Below are 20,620 nucleotides of genomic sequence, written 5' to 3'. Positions count from 1 at the left end.
GAAAAATGCCGAGCTGCTGCAGGTGTTGTCGCGCGATGCTGAAGAGCTGCGCTGCCGTAAGCTGCTGTTGAGGGCGGCAGTGCTCTGGACTCGTCGCGTCAAAGAGAGTTTACTAGATAAGACTCGTCAGCTTGCCGCGTTGGCCGAGGAGAAGACGAGCGCTCAGACGGAGAACGAGAGACTTCGTCGGGACCTCGAGGTAGCTCGGAAAGAGGCTGCTGACCTTCGTGCTTTTGCCAGGCAGCGTGAAGAAAAACTTGTTAAGATGGACCGGATGATGCTGATCGCTGCTGCTTATACTGCCGGATATGCTATTCCTCTAGAGGTGGTATTCTCTCCGGATGTCTTCGACAAAGAGGCCTAGGTGAAAGCTGTCGAATTTTGTGGGCGTTTTAAGAAGAAAAAATAGGCAAAGATAGTTTATCCCTCTTTTGCTTTCCTTTTGCAATGATGTAATCGTACTTTTTTGGATTTTGGAAGATCTTTCGGAATGGTTCTCTGAATTCTATCATCGTATTTCTGCAATTGATCTGATGTTTACTTTTATTGAACTGTCTTTCATGTCTTGTCTTCCTGGGCTATAAATAGGAGCCGATTTTGCATTTATTTTGGGTTGCTTTTCTTTGCTGGGATTCTTTCTTGGTCGTTTTGTGACTTGTTCTTCTTTCGTAATGTCTCTTCGGGATATTGTCGATCCTGCCAGAGTGCTTGAGGTGCAAAAGGCGATATCAGTGATGCCACATCCTTATGTGTACTATCCGCCGACTGGGGATCATGATGGGGAGCGGAAAGCCTGGTATGCCTCCCCGGTGTGGATGAAACGAGGTGCTCACTCGCAAAAAAGAAATACGGAGAGTGAGAGTTCTACCCCGTATACTGGGTCGGTGACGGATTCCTGCGAAGTGGCGGTTAGTGCGTTCTCTTTGACTGAGAAAAAGATTTGGTCGCAAGATGGTATTGGCTTTCTTAACCCTGACGAGACAGTCGCGCTTGTGTTGAACCCGCATCCTTCATGGATTAAGAGGCTCCTTGCCGATGAACTGGAAAGGGTGACGAACCTTCCTCTCGAATCTGAGTATCGACGAGTGGGACGCCATACTTCGCCGTCTCGCCCGTATGGCCTGACGTTTGTTGACCTTCTGAAGCCTCGTAGCGTGGTTTTTCTTGAGTTTGCCAGGCAGGTTTATCTCGGGCCTGTTCCGACGAACCCAAATCATCGCATGACTCATGTTGGCAAGGCGTGCTTGTATCATAGGCAAAATGGGCATAACACTGATGAGTGCGTGGATTGGCGAGCAGTGCATCAAGACTTGATGGATGATGAGGCTATCCCTAACCCTGACCGTGCCAATGTGTTGCCTTAGTGGATGTTGGTTTGGTGGTCGTACCCTGTGTGCGAATGGTTTTCTATTAATGTTTTTAGATTTCTGTATTGCATATGTGCTTTTGATGTATGTGTAACGTATCACACTTTGTCGATGAACTTTGTGATGCTTTTCCCAGCTTCGAAATTTGTATTCTTGTTAACGGGTTATACCATCGGGGTGTTTTTTAGGCGTTCGAGCTGCTTGAGAGGCTTTTAAATTTTTAAGCAATGACCTCATCGGGTAGCTCGCGTTTTGGTCAATCGGTAACAACATGGGGTTGTTTAGGTGATTGCTAAGAGGCGTTCGAGATGCTCAAGAAGCCTTTGAATACCATCGGATTTTAAGCGATTACCATATCGGGTAACTCGCATTTTGGTTAATCGGTAACAACTTGGGGTTGTTCAAGCGATTACTAAGAGGCGTTCGAGATGCTCGAGAAGCCTTTGAATATCATCTGATTTTAGCGATTACCGCATTTGGTAGCTCGCGTTTTGTTCAATCGGTAACAACATGGGGTTGTTCAAGCGATTGCTAGGAGGCGTTCGAGATGCTCGAGAAGCCTTTGAATATCGTCTGATTTTAAGCGATTACCGCATCGGGTAGCTCGTGTTTTGTTCAATCGGTAACAACATGGGGTTGTTCAAGCGATTGCTAGGAGGCGTTCGAGATGCTCGAGAAGCCTTTGAATATCGTCTGATTTTATTAAATAAACATTTGATTTGATTCATCATTGATAGGTTACATTAGCTATTGATAATATTTTTTCAACGTTTGGATGTTCCAACTATTGTCGAAAACCAGCCCGTCTAAGGAGGCGATTATATAGGCCCCATTGTGTAGGACCGTGTCAACCTTGTAGGGCCCTTCCTATGTCTGACCTAGCTTTCCTTTGGCGAGTGGGGATTGAGCAGCGGCCGCATCTCGGAGCACAAGGTCCCCTACTTGGAACGTGCGGGGTCGTACCCGTTTGTTGTGATATCGTGCTAAGTTTTGCTTATGGGCCGTGATGTGGAGCAGGGAATTAAGGTGTTCCTCCTCCAGTCGCTCGTCGGCCTCAGTAAGTTCCTCGTCATTACTGGCCTTCTCGTAAGTGATTTGGCGAGGAGATCGAAGGATGACTTCGGAGGGTGCCATTGCTTCCGCTCCATAGGTTAGGAAGAAAAGAGTTCGCCCCATGCCAGAGTGCGGGGTTGTGCGATACGACCATAACACCGCTGGGATGTGGTCGGGCTATGCTTGCCCTTTGTCAAAAAGGCGTGCCTTTATTCCTCGCAGAATCGTTCGGTTGCTGACTTCAGTGAGTCCGTTATTTTGAGTGTGTGCAACCGATGTGTAGTGTCCCCTGATGCCCTATTCGGAGCAGAAGTCACGGAACTGGACACAGTCAAATTATCGTCCGTTGTCTGTGATGAAAGAATGAGGGACTCCGAAGCGGTATATTATTGTTCTTTTGAGGAAGCTTATGACATTGTCGGCGGTTATCTTCACGAGGGCTTCTGCCTCAATCCATTTTGTGAAGTGATCGACCGCGACTACAACGAATCGCTTCTGTGCTAAGGCTAACTAAAAAGGGCCGAGCAGATCAACCCCCCATACGGCGAAAGGCCAGGGTGTGATGATGCCTTTGAGTGGAGCCATCGGTGCGTGATGGGTATTTGCGTGCATCTGACATACCTGGCACTTGCACACTATTCGGACCGCATCTGAGTCCATGGTCTGCCAATAAAGTCCCTGAAGCCGAGCCTTTTTCATAATGGATCGAGCACCCTGATGTGAGCTGCAGACTCCCTGGTGTATCTCTTTTAGACAGTGATCTCCTTCTTCCTCGGATATGCAATGCAACCAAGGCTGGCTAGACGACTTCCGATACAGGATGCCTTCATGCATTGCGTACCGCCAGGATCGCCGAACCACGAGGGATGCTTGAGTCATGTCTTCCGGTAGGGCTCCATCTTCTAGGTATCTGATTATATGACTCCTCCATCTGTTTGTTGCTGCGTCGGCCGTGTCGATATGTAAGGAACATTGTGTGCTAATTGTTGGGGCAGCGGCGGTTTCTATAAGGGTATGTGGATCGCTAGATTGTTCGCCTACTGCGAGAGCGGCGATGCCGTCTGCCTCTTCGTTTTCTTATCCCGGAACGAGCTTTAGGGTGAATGCAACTCCCTTGCTTTTGAGATCCTCGAGTAGGGACTTGGCAAGCTCTAAGTATCGACACATCGTCGGGTCCTTTGCTCTGTAAGTGCCACTGACGTGGCTGACGATGAGCTTGGAGTCTGAGTACATTCTCAGGTGCCTTGTTACCATTGTCTTGGCTAGTCGGAGGGCCGTGATCAGAGCCTCATACTCTGCTTGGTTGTTTGTGGTTGGAAAATCAAGTTGGATGGCGTACCGCAAGTGGAGGTCATTAGGTCCCTGAATGGTGATGCCTGTGCCTGCCCGTCCCGGGCCATAAGATCCGTCCACACTCATAGTCCACTGGTCGCTGTTATGAGCTTTATCCCGGGAGAGGTCACCGGTTGATGACCCGGTGAACTCGATGAGGAAATCTGAAAGCACTTGGGCTTTGATGGTGGTGCGAGGCTCAAAGCGTACATCAAACTATGACAATCGGACCGACCAGTTGGTAATGCGACCGGAAACCTCGGGCTTCTAGACTGCCCTCTTGAGAGGGTAATTGGTCTTGACGATAACTGTATGTGCCTGGAAATACAACCGTAGGCGTTCGGATGCTTGTGTGATGGCAAACAGAGCCTTTTCAACCTCAGAGTACCGGATTTCTGCTCCCTTGAGCACTTTGCTTAAGAAATAGATCGGATAGAGCTCAGTACCCTCGACTTGAGTGAGAACCACTGCCACGGTTTCGTCGGCGATGGTGAAGTATAGCTGGATGTCTCGGCCCTGTTTTGGTACTAACAGCAGGGGTGGTGTGGCGAGGAAAGTTTTAATGGCGTTGAATGCCGCTTGATAGTCTGTAGACCATTTGAAAGGATGCTCCTTTTTTATTGCTCTGTAAAAAAGGAGGCAACGCTATGCCGAGCAGGAGATAAACCGCCCCAAGGCGATGATCCTCCCATTAAGTCTCTAAACGCCCTGTAGATTGTGCGGTGCTTTCATTTCTAAGATTGCCTCGATCTTTGCGGGATTAGGCTCAATACCCTTCTCCGAAACTACGCAACCAAGGAACTTGCCTGAATGAATTCCGAAGAAGCACTTTTCTGGGTTGAGTTTGAGGTTGTAATCCCAAAAAATTTTGAACACCTCTGCCAAGTCGCGCGGGTGATCGCTTTCCTCCATGCTCAAGACGACCATGTCGTCGATGTATACTTGTACCGTCTTGCCAATGAGGTGAGAAAACATTTTGTCTACCAACCGCTGATAGGTGTCTCCTACGTTCTTTAGGCCGAAAGGCATTACATTATAGCAATATGTGCCCTCATGCGTTATGAAGGAGGTTTTTTCAGCGTCAGCTGGGTCCAGAGGTATTTGCTGGAAACCGGCTATGGCATCAAACTGGGATAGGATTTTGCGTCCTGTTGTTTGGTCGAGAAGCTGATCTATGTTAGGCAGCGGATAAGAATCTTTGGGACACGCTTTATTAACATCGGTAAAATCTACACACATGCGGTACTTTCTGCTGGCTTTGTTTACAAGTACAACATTAGAAAGCCAATCCGAATAGTGAACTTCGCGAATAAATTTTACAGCCAAAAGCTTCTCGATCTCTGCCTTGATAGCTGCCTGCTTGTCTCTTGCTTGCACCCACTTTTTTTGCTTCAGAGGCTCGACAGAAGGATCGATATTCAACTTGTGGGTTGCCTACTCGGGTGAAACGCCAGTGATGTCTTCAGTGCACCAAGCGAACATGTCTGAGTGTTCGGTGAGAACGGCCTTTATTTTATCGGCCAGCTGGGGCTGCAGCTTAGTCCCGATCTTTAGTGTCTTGCTCTCCCCAACCGGGCATTCTGCGACTGGCTCAATCGGAGTGGGATTGTACCCCCTCATATCCATCAGACCGTCCTCAAGGTAGAGTGTCGTCTGAGGTTGAGTTGCCTACCATTGCAGTTTCTTGGCCAGGATTCGGTCTCCATAGATGGTGATCTTGCCGCTTTGATGTGGTAGGGTCAGACATAAGTCGGAGACGTTAATCATAGCCTTCGGGCTAGACAGCAGGGGTCTTCTGATGATAGCGTTATAGGCTAAGAGGATGTCCACCACTACCCATTCGGCGGTGCTTTCTGTCTCTTCACCGCCATCACCGAGGATCGTAGGGAGAGAGATGATCCCTTTGATGGGGACTTCTATCTTGGACAGCCCTACCAGGGGAAAAGTTCCTGCACGGAGGGTAGTGTGGGTATTTTTCATGGCGCGCAGCGCTGTCTAGGTCAGCAAATTAACTGAGCTCCCCGTGTCAACTAGCACCCGGTGCACCTTAAAGCTGGCGATGTTGATAGTGACAACGAAGGCCTCCGAGTGGCTAGTTTGGAGTGGTGGCTGTAGTGTCAGGGTCTGATCGGCTGTCTTTCTCTTTCGGGAGGCCTCCGGATGGGGGCAGAGTGTCGGTGCCCCTTCTCGTATGACGTGAATCTCACGGTGGACCCTTGGTCTCTTTAGTTCCTCTGCTCGGCCAGCGTCACGCTGCTTCGGGCTTTGCTCTCTTTGCCTAATGGGTCTTAGCGGGGTACCCTGCTGTGTGATGCGCTCGACTTCCTTCTGCAATTGATAACAGTTCTCCGTGGAGTGTCCGGAGGACTTGTGGTATTTGCAGTATTCCTTTTCGATGCGGGTCTTCCCTTTGTCTGCTGGCGGGGTCAGGTGTGTGTATCGCCGAGCTGGGCTCTGAGTGACATAGTGCACCTTCTTTCCTCGGGACCGGTCACCCCTGCGGTCCGAGTTTGCCGACTCTACTCGCGGGGGAAATGGAAAAGGGGCCACCCTGCGAGCCTGTCCTCCGTCTCGGGCCTCCCCGGTCAGCTTGCCCTTCTCTTCTCTTCGGGAGTCTCCTTTAGCTTTATCTTTTTCTGATTCCTCGTACCCTACAGGCCGATCACAGTCATCGTACTAGACGAAGGTCTGTGCCATGGTCATGAGCTCTTCGAAGGATCGGGGCATCTTCTTAAAGCACTTCTGTTTAAGGGGATCGCACGAGGTGACCTTTGCGGGGGCATCGTGGGTTACTTCCAGATTGAGGCCTTTGACCTGAGAGGCCATGTGGTGGAACCTGGAGAGGAAATTTCACAGCGGCTCGGTTGTCCGTTGTTTGAGTCCGTTGAGGTCCGAGCTGATCTTCTTTACCTTTGTTGCCGCGGTGAACCTAGAGAGAAAAAGGTCTTTTAAGAGGTCGAAGGAGTCGATGGACTCAGGGGCCCACCCTCGATACCACTCCTGCGCACTCGTGGAAAGTGTGGTGGGGAAAACCTTGCACATGATGTCCTCATCCTTGGAGTAGAGGTTGATGGTGCTCATAAAAGAGGCCACATGATCATTTGGATCTTCGGTTCCCGAATACTGGGACAAGCGCGGGGACTTCCAGTCACGAGGGAACCTCGTTTCGATGATTCTCTGCACCAGCGGAGTTTTGCTGGAGGTGACGCTTCCCCCCATTACTCCCCCGAGCGCCCTTTTATCCAAAAACGCTGGATCTTCTGCTCTAGTAGATCCTCGTCACTGGTGGCTGCTGGTCCCCTGAACGTTGCGCCCCTTGCTCCTGGTGCAGCCGCGGTGGGTTCGTGTTGTCTGTCGATGAGCACCTCCGGAGCCGTCGACCTGCCCGCAACCATGCCCATTTGCTGTGGTGTCGCGGCCTCCTTGAGGTATTGCCAGATTTTAGCATTCTCCTCCTGCAGGCTTTTTTGTTGCTCCATGACCTTCATCTAAGTCGCCGTATGAACGGCCTGAGTTGTCTGAAATCCTCGTATAGCGCTGAGAAGTTGCGAGGTATTATATGCTTCCTCCTCCTCGGGGTCTACTTCCTCGATTAGCGAAGTCAGGTTCCTGGGAGAGATTGGGGTGGACAGTGTGGGACGTGCTTCGCTGGTCATGGAACTGGTAGCCGCGGCGTTTGGCACCCCGGTCGGAGTGGACTCAGTTGGTGTTTGCATTCTGCTGAAAACCTTGAACCTCACTTGTAGTCCACGATCACCGCACCAAATAATTAGGGAATGAACTACAGTGATCCGGGCAGCCTTCGGGGGTTCTCGTGGCTCTCGGTTATCGTCTCTGCGCGGGGAGCGGTCCTTGTGAACACTCCGACGATCAAGACAGTTAGATGTTCGAGATGATTACTAAAGGAAATAATCGAAGAGCTTAGAGGATACCCGATCGAGTAGTGAGTGAGAATGTGTCTTTAACTTTCCAGTGTTGGGGGTATTTATAGTGAGCTGAGATGGCTTAATGGGTCTTTCTCCTTAGGCCTTTGGGCCCTGTTTGGCCTTTGTGATATTCCGAATCAGAGATTAATATTTATAAATTCAGTGACTTTTTTGAATTTTTTTATTCAATTCGTATAAAAGATAGTATATTTTTGTATTATTTTATTCAATTTTTTCACATCCCAACATATGTTTGTGATTTGTTACTGATAAAATGACACACGTGTGAAGTGTAGATGACAAGATTCATGACCGAGAAAACAGTTTGATGAATTATTATCAAATTGATCCAATTTATTAACGTTAGGGGTAAAATTGCTCTTGACTTCCAAAGTTTTAAAATTGCACCATTTTAGAAATCCTAAATTAGAAATCTCTAAGAAAAAACAACATATTAATAATCTCCAAATAAAATTGTAAATTAAAATTCACTCAAAAAATCCCTAATTTAGAAATCATAAATCTTATTTGGAAGTTAGAAGTTGAGTGAGAATAAAATATGATTGAGTGAGGCAAAATAAGAAAAACATGAGAAAATAAGGAGTAATTTAGAAATTTTTCCTAAAAGCTTTTTTCTTCCCCGTAATACATAAAGTGGAAAATAAAATATGATTTTGCATTTTTCGTCACAAAAAATAGGAGAATTTTTTATTTTTCGTCACAAAAATTGAATGATTTAATATTTTTCGTCACTAAAAATTTTACGATTTTGCATATTTCAAAATTTGGCCTAAACGGATGCGGCATACCACCCGACCCATGGTGGGAACGGATGCGGTGTGCCGCTCGACCCATGGCGGGAACAGATGCGGCGTACCGCCCGACCCATGGTGTGAACGGATGCGGCATACCATACGACATGGCGAGAACGGATGTGGCATCCGTTCCCGCCATGGGTCGAATGGTATGTCGCATCCGTTTAGGCTAAATTTTGAATTTTCTCTCAAAAAAAAATTCCAATTTCGAAAAAAAATTTATGCCAAGGGCAAAATTGTCCAATAGAGACGGTGATAAGTAATTTGGGGGCGATAAATAGCAATATCCATTTTTTATATATTTAAAATTTAAATACTAGTTAAATTTATTTTCTACTCATATATAAGTAGAAACAATCAAGTTTTGATCGTTCTTAGATATGCAAAACCCCGTAGTCTATTAACTTGGAAGATAACTCCCCATTTCATTGTCTATGTGCATGTTTAAGGCCATAAAAAGTTTTGATCAACTTGCATCAATGACCATGTCGAACCTTTTCATAACCCTAAGGTAGCCGCTATAAATCTCCTCATTTAGGGGGCGTTTGGTTCACAAGGGGTAAGGGAAAAGGAATCAAGAAAGGAAAACTAAAGGAAAGGAAAGGAATAATCATTAATTCCCATATGTGTTTGGATATGTTTAGGAAAAGGTATGGGGGAAAGGGAATCCAATTCCCTAGAGGGCATGGGGTAATGGCTTAACCTAAAGTGGGTAAAGGGAATGAGTTTTTTTGTAAACAAACAAGAACAAATGGAATGAAACCCTCACATTCCCATTCCCATTCCCATTCCTAACGACTCCAAACCAAACGCCCCCTTAGAAATTCCATTATTTACATCTATCAGTTCAATATCCAAGACAACATAACATCCTCTCTTCTTATGTTCGTGGTTTTTTCTTACCAGTTGCCCCCATTCCGAAGATAATGACGGTAATTTGTGATGGAATAATTAAGTGGGGCTGAAAAATGAAAATGGAAACATGTTTGACAGTCTGAATATTTACCACGGAAAAAAAATCGTAATTTAATAGAGATGAGTGGATAAATAATATAATTAAATTATTGTTTATAATATGGTTAATACATTTGGAGCTTCTTAAAGTTGGTCCAAAAAACGGAAGGGCTCTCTGAATTTATATAATGTCTCATTAGCTACTTAAACTTGCTTTAAGTGGCATTATTGAGGGAGAATTACAAAACTAACACTTTTCAAGGGGGTAGTTTACATTTCTAGCTCCTTTTAAAAAATTAACCAAAACTAACACATTTCAACAAGTAACTTCCAAGTTTACCATCGTCTTCTTTCTTAACATAACTGTGTGTCTTTGTCTTTCCTCCTCTCTCTCTTTCTCGCGCTCTCTCTCTCTCTAAAGAACAGAACAATCTACAGAACGACTACGAATACTACAACAATCAATCCAACCCATAGTTCATACAACAAAATTTCTACAATCATATAAGTTTTTCATTGGTTTTTAATTTCATTGAAAAGATTTAAAGCTTAGTCCATTCATCGTTAAGATCTAGCAGATTGTTTCTCTACAACCCAATGTATATTGTTTCTCTTCATTTTTCATGTTTTTACTGATCGTGCGAACCCCAAAAACAGTGACATTGTTGTCTGAAAATACATTTTGGTTGAAATATCAGTTTCAGATATTTTTCCCCGACAATGTCGATATCTGTTGATTTCTGTCGATATCTGATAGATATCGACACTTTAGATATCTGTAGATATCTACAATATTTGTCGATTTCGACAAATATCTACAGATATCGACAACACATATCTACAAATATCTACAAATATCTACAAATATCAACAAATATCTATAGATATTGACACTGTCGGGGAAAATCTGAAACTGATATTCCAACCAAAATGCATTTTCAGATAACAATGCCACTGTTTTTGGGGTTCGCACAACCAGAAAAAACATGAAAAAGGAAGAGAAACAATATATATTGGGACGAGATTGCCGGAAAAAGGGTCGCCTTCTTCCTCCTCTTCCGTTCGCCGTTCGCCTTCTTCTCCTCCTCTTCATATCGCCGCCATTCGCTTCTCCTTCTTTCTCCTCGTCGTTCGCTTCTCCTCCTCTTCCTATCGCCGCCTTTCGCTTCTCCACCTCTTTGAGTGTGCCACCGTCGCTTCTCGTTCTACCTCCTCTTCCTATCGCAGCGTTTGATACGTTAGAGAGATGAAGTTCTGTTTAGGAATAATGAGGGCAAACTTAGAAGTTACTTGTTGAAATGTGTTAGTTTTGGTTAGTTTTTTAAAAGGAACTAGAAATGTAAACTACCCCTTGAAAAGTGTTAGTTTTGTAATTCTCCCCATTATTAACTCTGATAAGATAAGAGAGAATTTGGACAAATCAAATTGAATACTGATGGAGCCTCAAAGGGTAACCCGGAGTTGATTTCGGTTGGTGGTCTGATGCGGAATGCTAATGGTATGTGGATAGGAGATTTTATTGCGAATACTGGGGTTGGTAAGGCCATTCTTCTGTGAAGCTTATTTTTTGGACTCAAACTTGCGTGGGATACATGTTATGGGAAGGTTTTAGTTGAGATAGATATTCTCGTCTGGTTATAAGTTTTCATGACACGAAGAAATGTCATAACTCATCTGTATTCCTGGCTTATCAAAGGGTGTCAACGGCTGCGAGACCGTGATTGGGAGATTATCTTTCAACATGCTTATAGAGAAGGTAATCGCGTTGCTGATTGGATGGAAAATTTCGCAAGGTCATTTCCCTTGGGTCAGGTCATCACGAGTGTGGTGCGCCTTCTGCAGGCCTCCTTGACATCCTTCATGAAGACCGTTGTCGTTCTGCTCTAAGTAGAGTCGTTCGTCTGTAGTCTTTCTTTTGTCTTCGGGGCGACTGCCCTCCTTTGTAACAAAATATATATATATATATATATATTAATTTAAGCAAGTTCATAGAACATGTAGATCACTATAAATAAATTTAAAGGATCAATATGTCACTTTAAACAAATTCAACTAGCCTATAAAGTACTTTAAACGAGTTCAGCGGTTCATGAAACAGCCAAAAAAAATATTGCAAAATGATTTTTTAACAGCGACAAAGGACAAACCGGCAAAGGGGAGCAGTTGCCCCTCCTAATTCGCCATATATATTGAAATGTGATTTATATGATAATCAAGTATGATACTTTTTGAACAAAAGTAAAAATGTTAGGATTTTAGTTAATAAAATTTGTAAATTATTTATAATTAGTAATTCAAACTTCCTATTGGAATAAATGAATTTAATTCGTATACTTCATTTGTAAATAGATTTTGATGGTTGGTATAAAACTTGAAACACGAAAATCACTGAAATTACAAACGTATTCAAATCAAATATTTTGATTATTTTAATGTTAAGGTCAGAAAATGTGATTCACACCCTTACCAATTTAACAAAGTTCACTAATTAAGCACATGGTGTGTAACATTTCAAGGTCCAAATTAATTCAATCTTATCTTTACTCAAACTAAGCCTAAAATTAAGAGTATTTTTTATTATTCGTATTCATTAACTCATCCATTTTTTGTTTGAACACGTTAAATTTTTAACTTTTTGTTTTTTAATAACACTAAGCTTTTTTTTTTTTTTTTTTGAAAAGAACAACACTAAGCTTTTAATTATTATTTTTATAACACTAAGTTTTTATTTTTTGTTTTGTTTTTTTATAGTTAGTTGTTAATATCTAATTTAATGAAAAAGTGTCATTTGTGTCTAAAATTATATATTTTATACTTTAAAATAAGATTATATATTTTATACTTTAAAATAAAAATTTTATAGTATATTATACACAAAATTATTTTCAAACAGTTGAAAAGGCAAATTTTGAAATCAAATGAAATGAATAACATTTTATTAAAAACCGACTTTTTTTATTATGGGAAGTTTAATATAATAAAAAAATCATGAACTTAATGTATTAAAATAAAAAATTTTATTTAAGACTCAAAATGATGCTTTTTTTCTGTCAAGTACAACTTCATTAATTTGTTAACATAATCAACAATTAACATCATGATGCTCTTTACAGCTTTGTTTTGTTTTTCCTTTTGTACTATTTTGCGTAAATAAATTTTTTTTTTACATATTTTTTGTGCTGTTACTTAGAGTATCTTTTGAAATTGCAGGGTGTAATTTCTATTAAACCATCACTAAAATTTCAATTTAGAATATATTTTATCCATATAATCTGTCGGGATAAACATATATTCACAACATATATATTTATCCGAATAAGTAAACGGGTTTACGGGTTACCTCTTATAGCGCGGATCCCGTTCTTGCTTTGCAGCGGAAGGATTCGGATCAATCACCCGATCTAGTATCACCGGTCAAGCCTTCAACCACGCCAATAGAATTGGAAGAGGAAGACAATTGGCACGAATCCCAAAGAGAGAGAGGGGGCGGCGGCCAAAAGGAGGAAGCAGAGAGAACTGTGTTTTTGAGATACTGTATCTCTAAAACCTAATTCCTTATTCTCTTTTCTAATTCTCTTAGAATTATGATAGATTAGGGTTTCTATTTATACTGAATAAATAGATCACCTAACCCTAATTCTTATTGGGTTTGGGCCCGTTCCATTTTGGGCGAGCCTAATTGGATCCATATCCATTTAATTCCAACATAATCACTTTACCATTGACATTAATTTCAATTTCAAGGATCCAATTAATATTTCAATGATAATATTCATTATTATATTACTAAACTTAATTTATATTATTAATCATAATATTTTATCCTTTAAGAATAATTTTTCTTTTCTTCTAAAATAAATAAGCTTATAAATTTGATGGTTGCAAATTACCCTTGTAAACACTCCAAATATATCACATAACCATTTACAATTGGCTTACTTTTGCAAACGAATGGAGAAGATGCCTTTTTACCTTTTTAACTATTTATAGTTCTCATGTTATTTATGCATTATAACTTAATTTATATCATCATTCTTTACACTGAGTGTTAACAACAACAACAACAACAAAGCCTTAGTCCCGAAATGATTCGGGGTCGGCTAACATGAACCATCATATAAAACCGTGAAAATCAAGTCGTGTCAGCGACACAGATTCGCTCCCTCCACTCCGTCCTATCCACTACCATATTTTCCTCAATTCCCAATAAACTCATATCACTCTCGATCACCCTCCTCCAAGTTTGCTTAGGTCTTCCCCTTCCCCTCACCACTACATCCCTTTGCCACTCTTCGGTTCTCCTAACCGGCGCATCAAGCGCTCTACGTCTCACATGGCCAAACCACCTTAGTCGGTTTTCTCTCATTTTATTCTCAATAGATGTGACCCCTACTTTTGTCCTAATTATTTCATTACGCACCCGGTCCTTTCTCGTGTGACCACACATCCATCTCAACATACGCATCTCCGCCACCGACATCTTATGGATGTGGCAGTGTTTCACTGCCCAACACTCCGTACCATATAACAATGCTGGTCTAATTGCCGTCCGGTAGAATTTTCCCTTCAATCTATTAGGCATGCCGGGATCACAAAGGAAACCCGTAGCACTCTTCCACTTCGACCAACCAGCTTTAATCCTATGAGCAACATCTCCATCTACTTCTCCATCCGTTTGGATAATAGATCCTAAATACCGGAAGCAATCCGAGGCCTGAACAACTCTCCCATCTAGGGTGATTGTCCCTACCTCCCTACTCCTACGGCCGCTAAACTTACACTCCAAAGTATTCTTATCATGGAAGCGAAAACTAACATAATTTGATATTGATTGTGTTTGAAAATATCATGGTTGAGTATACAAGAACTTCATCTCCCATGTCAATTTGTAACTTACCCCAGCTCTCATCCTCGTTAATATTCGTCTTTCACTTTCTGCCAACATCAAATGGAATATCTCGGCGAACCTTATCGAACCACTCCTCAACAATACTTTGAATGCTCCTCCAAACTCCTACATCATGTTGAGCGGACCAACCACGTACCTTCTTATCCTCCACTTCACTAGCTCGGAGACTAGCCACAATCTTCTTTCGCTCATAGCCGGCCTCAAATGAATGTCTCGGCAACACTTATCAACCCAATTCGGAGTGATCACATGAAAACTCTTCAAAATCCCTACATGACTTTGTGTTGAATATCCATGGACTTCTCTACCCCTCACTTCACTAACCCGGATACTATCCCACAGCCTTCTTCCATCTATAGCCGACATCAAATGGGATATCTCGATGAAACTTGTCAACCCACTTCGGGGTGATCCCATAAACACTCTTTGAAGCTCTTACATTTCTTTGAGTTGACCATTCATGTGCTTCTCTTTCATTCTGTTCCATGTACTTCTCTTTCCTTCTCTTCACTAATTGGAGCAATATGCTTCAACTCTTGGATTGCTCTCCTCTTCTTTATGTCCCCTCGGAAGCCATCCACTTTCACATCACCATGAAATCCACTTTCCTCATTCACCAAATGCCACAAGAACACCACACTCTCCACCACAAGGTTGCATTTTATAGCATCTACATAGAGTTTATGCTCTCTCAACAAAGAAAATGTAATCTCCAACACATGCATTTTACTAAAGTACACAATAACAAGTTTAGACTTTACAGAGTGGCAGACTTTATTCATCCGCATCATGAATGTGTTAGGAGTCTCGAGCATTCCTAAAGGCATCACAAGGTACCCTTCATTCTTCTCTTTAGAGTTGACTCTATCATGAGGAAGACTAGATAAATGATCTCCAGGATCCAAGTTAATGTCATGTGATATCTTCCACAAATGTGGAAACTCTTGAGGTTGCTCTTTAAAGGAAACATATTTTCCATCTTCGAACATTCGTTCTACTTTATCACTTTCAAACTTGCTTTTTTCCTTCTCAACTTCATTCTTCTCTTTGGCGCTCACTCCGTCATGAGAGAAGCTAGGTAAATGATCCCAGTATCCATGTCAATGTGATGCGGTATTTTTCTCCAAGGTGGAAGCTCTTGAGGTTTCTCTCTAAAGGAAAGATTCTTTCCATCTTCGGGTATTGGCTTAACTTCCACTAGATTAGTGCCCACGTCATAAGAATTTGTTGATTCTATATGCATCCATTCAAAATCAATTCCTAAGTTGGACAAGCACTCAAAGTGACCTTCTTTTTCTCAATAAAGGAACTCTTCAAAGATGTTAGGATGTATTTGAAGTTGTCTTTGAATATGGTGTAGGTGTTTCTTCTTTCCGCATGTAAGGCATCACAATCAAATTGTCATGGTCGTCCTAGGTGAAAGTGGCAAGCATCCACTTCTAGTACATCGCACATAACTTTTCATTTTGATAAGCCCAAACAGCGACGGGAAATTTACACTGATGAGTAACTTGAAGCCTCTCCACATCGTTGATCCAACCAATGCGATAAGGTCAAGGATGTGGTTCAGGAGCCAAACCAAACTTGCTCAAGGCAGTTTGACTAATGATATTCTTGTGGCTTCCTCCGTCGACTATCACCTCACATTTCTTCCCAGGAACCAAGCACTGAGTTTTGAACAACTGATGTTGTGGGTCATGTTCTTCCTCACTTTAGCACCCTCGTTACCTAATGAACAACACGCTCATACCCGAAAATACCACTCTCAAGTAGGTCACATGTAACACCCGCATAGTCATCATCATCATCTTCATAAGTAACCTCGTTTTGGTTCCACTCAACATTCCTAAACTCATCCTCGTTATAATCAAATTCATCATTATTATGTAGCTCATTCTCGGAATCATTCGTCCCTTTTTCAATTTCATTCTTGAACTCATCCTCATCATAATCAAATTCACCTGTCTATCTCATTCTCGGAATATTCTTCTCTTTATCAACCTCATCCTCGAACTCATCCTTTTCCTCCTCATTCTTATTCTTAAATTCGTTCTTCACTTCCTGAACCCAATCTTGCTTCCCATGATCTATCTCTTCAAGCTCGTCACTACCCTCATTCGATATTAACACATTAGTCATAGGGCATTCCACATTTGCAGATGCTATTTTCTTCTCTCTATAGCTCAAGCTCATTACTCCATTTTCCAAGTTTCCCGGCCTAAGTAACATGTTACATCCTAACATAGTTGGTCCACCAATATCTCTCCCATCACCATATTTTTCAACCTCTACACGTAGAGTAATTTCATCCTTCTCCTTAAAGAAAATATCAAGCCCAAAGTCACTCTCTCATTCTTCAAGGTCAATACTTTCACTTTCCTTAAGCATACAAATGAAGTTATACCTAAGGGGAATTTTATCAAACGCATGGGGAACACCCTTTCCAATTTAAGCTTCCATAACATTACCATACACAAAATCAATCTCCTCAATGTCCTCACCTACCAGCACTCCTTCCTCCTCATTCATAAAAGTATTCAAATTCTTATTTACAATTTCATTACCCGCAAATTGACAATAAGAATTTAAATCAGCATCAACAATACAAATATTCAATTTCTCACTAGCAATTGATTACCTATAACTTCAACATGAGAAATTGAAAATTTAGGGTTTACCTCTTAAGTGTGCAATGGAGGAAAGATTAGCGATGAATCTTTAAGAGACACCATTGAGTCTTCTTCTCCATTAAGTTCTCTCAAGAATCGCTTAAGATCTCTTCTCATCTCTTGTCTAAAGCTTTCCACCATCTTCTTCAACTCTTGTTCTTCAGTTTTCATCTCTTGGACGAAGCTCTTCACTTCTTGTCTAATGCTACTAATTTATTTATCCAACTATTCCATGGGTGTTCTTCAAATAGTGATGGAATCAAGTGCTTGAAGAAGTCTCGGGTTAGAAGACGATCAAGGCTCTGATACCGACTTCTTGTCCAAATATAACTTTTGTGGTTTTGTCAATTTACATATGAGTGTCTATGATTTTCTTTTCTTCTTTTTTTTTTTAAAAAAAAAAAGATTAAGATTCATCACCCTTACCAAAACCAATCACTTTTTGGTTAATACTGTCAATGTGACCGTTGATGATCTCAAAATAGAAAATTTAAGAATTGATGATATTCCAAACAACTTTAATTTTTCAACTTTTTAGTTTTGAAGTCATTTAAGTGTTTTTTAAGAAGAGAGAAAATGGATGTTTAAGGAGAAAAGGTTTCAAAAATTATAATTTTATAAAATCGAAAATGTGATCACATTAAATGTTATACTAAACAAATTTAATTATGTGAATTTGTTCATACAACATTGCATATTAATTTAAATTCACTTTGATAAATTAGAGAAAACATGAACTTCATCATCATTTATCATCATGTGGTTTGACGATAAATTCATATATTCATAATCACAATACTCATCATCATCTTCATAATACTCTATGATTCCTAAAAGTGTTCCAACCCCAGCTAACTATTTTGTAAAAAAGATGTTTTTCAATTCCAGAATATTTTCTACATTTTCGATTGGAAGGTTTTTCCATGGACCATGGTCTCTGTTTCTTAGCCAACTTTGACCTTGTAAGTAATTGTTCTCGGGGCACTAATCTTGTATTCCTCAAACTTCTCTAAGATAACGATCATAGTTTCTGATAGAGAATGGAAAAGTTTGATAAACCTCATAATATATATTATTACACTTCGACAATCTTAAAAACATAAATTTAACAAAAAAAAAAAAAAAATTATGTGCATCAATAAGGATAAACCATTGCAAAAATATTTGAATTATTTGTAGGAACATGTCCCCGATAAAACCATGGATTTTCTGAAATAATATTTATTCAACTATGAAACTATACAAAAAATTATTTTGTTAATAAATGAATAAAAATAAAGAAGATAAAAAATCAACCCATGAGCCTCATCCAAGCTAAAAGGAGTGTGACTCATCATTGCTAGAATAATTTATAACTAATGTTGTAGCTTGAAAACTTATTTTACAAAAAAAAAAATAAAATAAAATAAAATTCCAGTTGTTCTTGTTAACTAGTAATTAATTTACAAACTAAACTACAATAGATATTAAGATATTAAGTGCCCGTTTGTTTCCATTTTTCGGAACTGCTTTTGACCTTTCAATACTAAACAGGAAATTGAAAGTGTTTGATAAAATTCTAAAACAGCTGATTTTTGTAGAAAAAACAACTAATATCCATTGCCTATCAACAACAGCAAACAGAAACAGCGGAAACAAACGGACCCTAACTTACTGTAAAAGATGCTCTAGTAGCTTTTATTCAAAACATAAAATAAGAGGGACAAAAAAAAAAGGTAAATAAGTCAGAAATGTGGAAAAAGAAAAAAAGAAATATCTAGAAAACGTTGCAACGTTTTGTTCAATCCATTACAAATTTCTAGATTAGGAATCTGATTTTCCATTTCAACTATACTTAGAAGCGAAGTCACAATCAATGTCCCATGAAATAGACAATCATCAACCTGTTTATGACCCTAACTACCTCAAAATGTTGAAATTTAACAAACCACCATATCATATCTCTCATTTTTCAAATCACTTAACAGTAAGTTGATCTTCCCTTTCCATCTAATGGATATCCTTTCACTCCGCTCTCCCCGGCTAATAAACCTTAATAAGATCAAAGTTGAAGATGATGTTATCCGTAGATAAACTAATGTAACGTCTTGGTCCTAAGAGGGTAGTACCGAGATGGAAATCCCTAGTAAGGAGCAATCTTAAAGAATAAGAATGAAACAAGAACAAATTGAATGGTAAGGGAGTGACCGACTATATTAGACATATTAGTTTTCCAATATATATATATATATATATATATATATATGTATGTTATAAACTCGTGAGGTCTACTTGAATCAACGCAAATAATATTTACATGGTATTGAACTACGATGTGGGATAAAGACCAACTTTAACCTTAACATTTTAGAGGAAATGCAGATTTAGCTCTAACGAAAATGTTAATGTTGAATTTGGCCATTATTCCAAGAATAAATGATCATAAAAGCATCCAACATCCACTAGGTAGCACTAGGACTAGGAAACTTCAATGTAAAATCTTATCATCTAATGATGAAAGTATTAATTAACCATATTTTGAACAGAACTTCAACCTTTCTACAGAATCTATTAAAAAAATAGTGAGAAAATGTTTGGCAAAATAAAAAAAGACTAATACTCTAATACAGAGTCCTATAAAGTCTAGATTGGATGGTTGAGTTAGGTTCGGCTTGACTAGCTAAAATAAGACAGAGACCTATTTTAAGTAAAGAGACGAAAGTCCACTTTAAGTTCTTTGTTTAATCTTATTTCTAATGTCAATCCTTTTCTCCATTGGCTGGCTGTATACAAAGAAGCAAGTTTATAATCACAGAAAAAGACAGTCATTATAAAAAATACTAATTGGCAACTTGAATCATCAATCAACTATTTAATCACCTAAAGGAATCAATCACACCTTTTCTTTTCTTTTCTCTTTTCACTGAAATAATGTCATCATGCTTAGGTTATCAAATTACAGTAAAAAAAAATTGAACTTTTGCCATATTTACTGTAAAACAGAATCACTCTGCAGTTATCTGCTCATATCACTGCTGGAACAACTATCACTGACAACCGCATACAGAATCCAGCACTAGATAAAGATTTTTAAGTTCCTATAGAAAGCATTTGGAGCACAGAGTTGATAATTCTAATATTCTGGAATACATGAATTCATTTACAACATAAAAACTATATGGTCAAGTAACATATCGTGGCTAAACAGAGATGAAATAAGGAAGTTACATAATGAGGGATGATAAAGACAGCTAATGTCATTTTGGAAGAGTTGTATTCGATTGGGGTAAAAAACAATGAAGCTCATCGAAGTTTAGAGTCCGTTTCACAAGGTCACTAAACTTCATTTTCGTTCAATAAAATTCACTGACCTTCACATTTTATTTGAGTGAAGTCATTCTGGCCAATTTGTGTATAAGAACTCACTAGAATATTAACGTGGCACACAAGATAGTTGACTATCTAAGCTGTATGATGGACATTCCTTACTCTTATGGTTGACATAAGAGGAACGGGACAGCCATGTGTGTGCCACATGGGACATCCTAAGACCAAAATAAGAATTTAAAACAAAAAATAGTTATCATTGTTCGACATGGCACTTAGATGGAATATA

This window comes from Euphorbia lathyris, chromosome 3 (genome assembly GCF_963576675.1).
Source record: "Euphorbia lathyris chromosome 3, ddEupLath1.1, whole genome shotgun sequence".
Taxonomy (NCBI): domain Eukaryota; kingdom Viridiplantae; phylum Streptophyta; class Magnoliopsida; order Malpighiales; family Euphorbiaceae; genus Euphorbia; species Euphorbia lathyris.
This window is presented reverse-complemented; position numbering follows the sequence as displayed.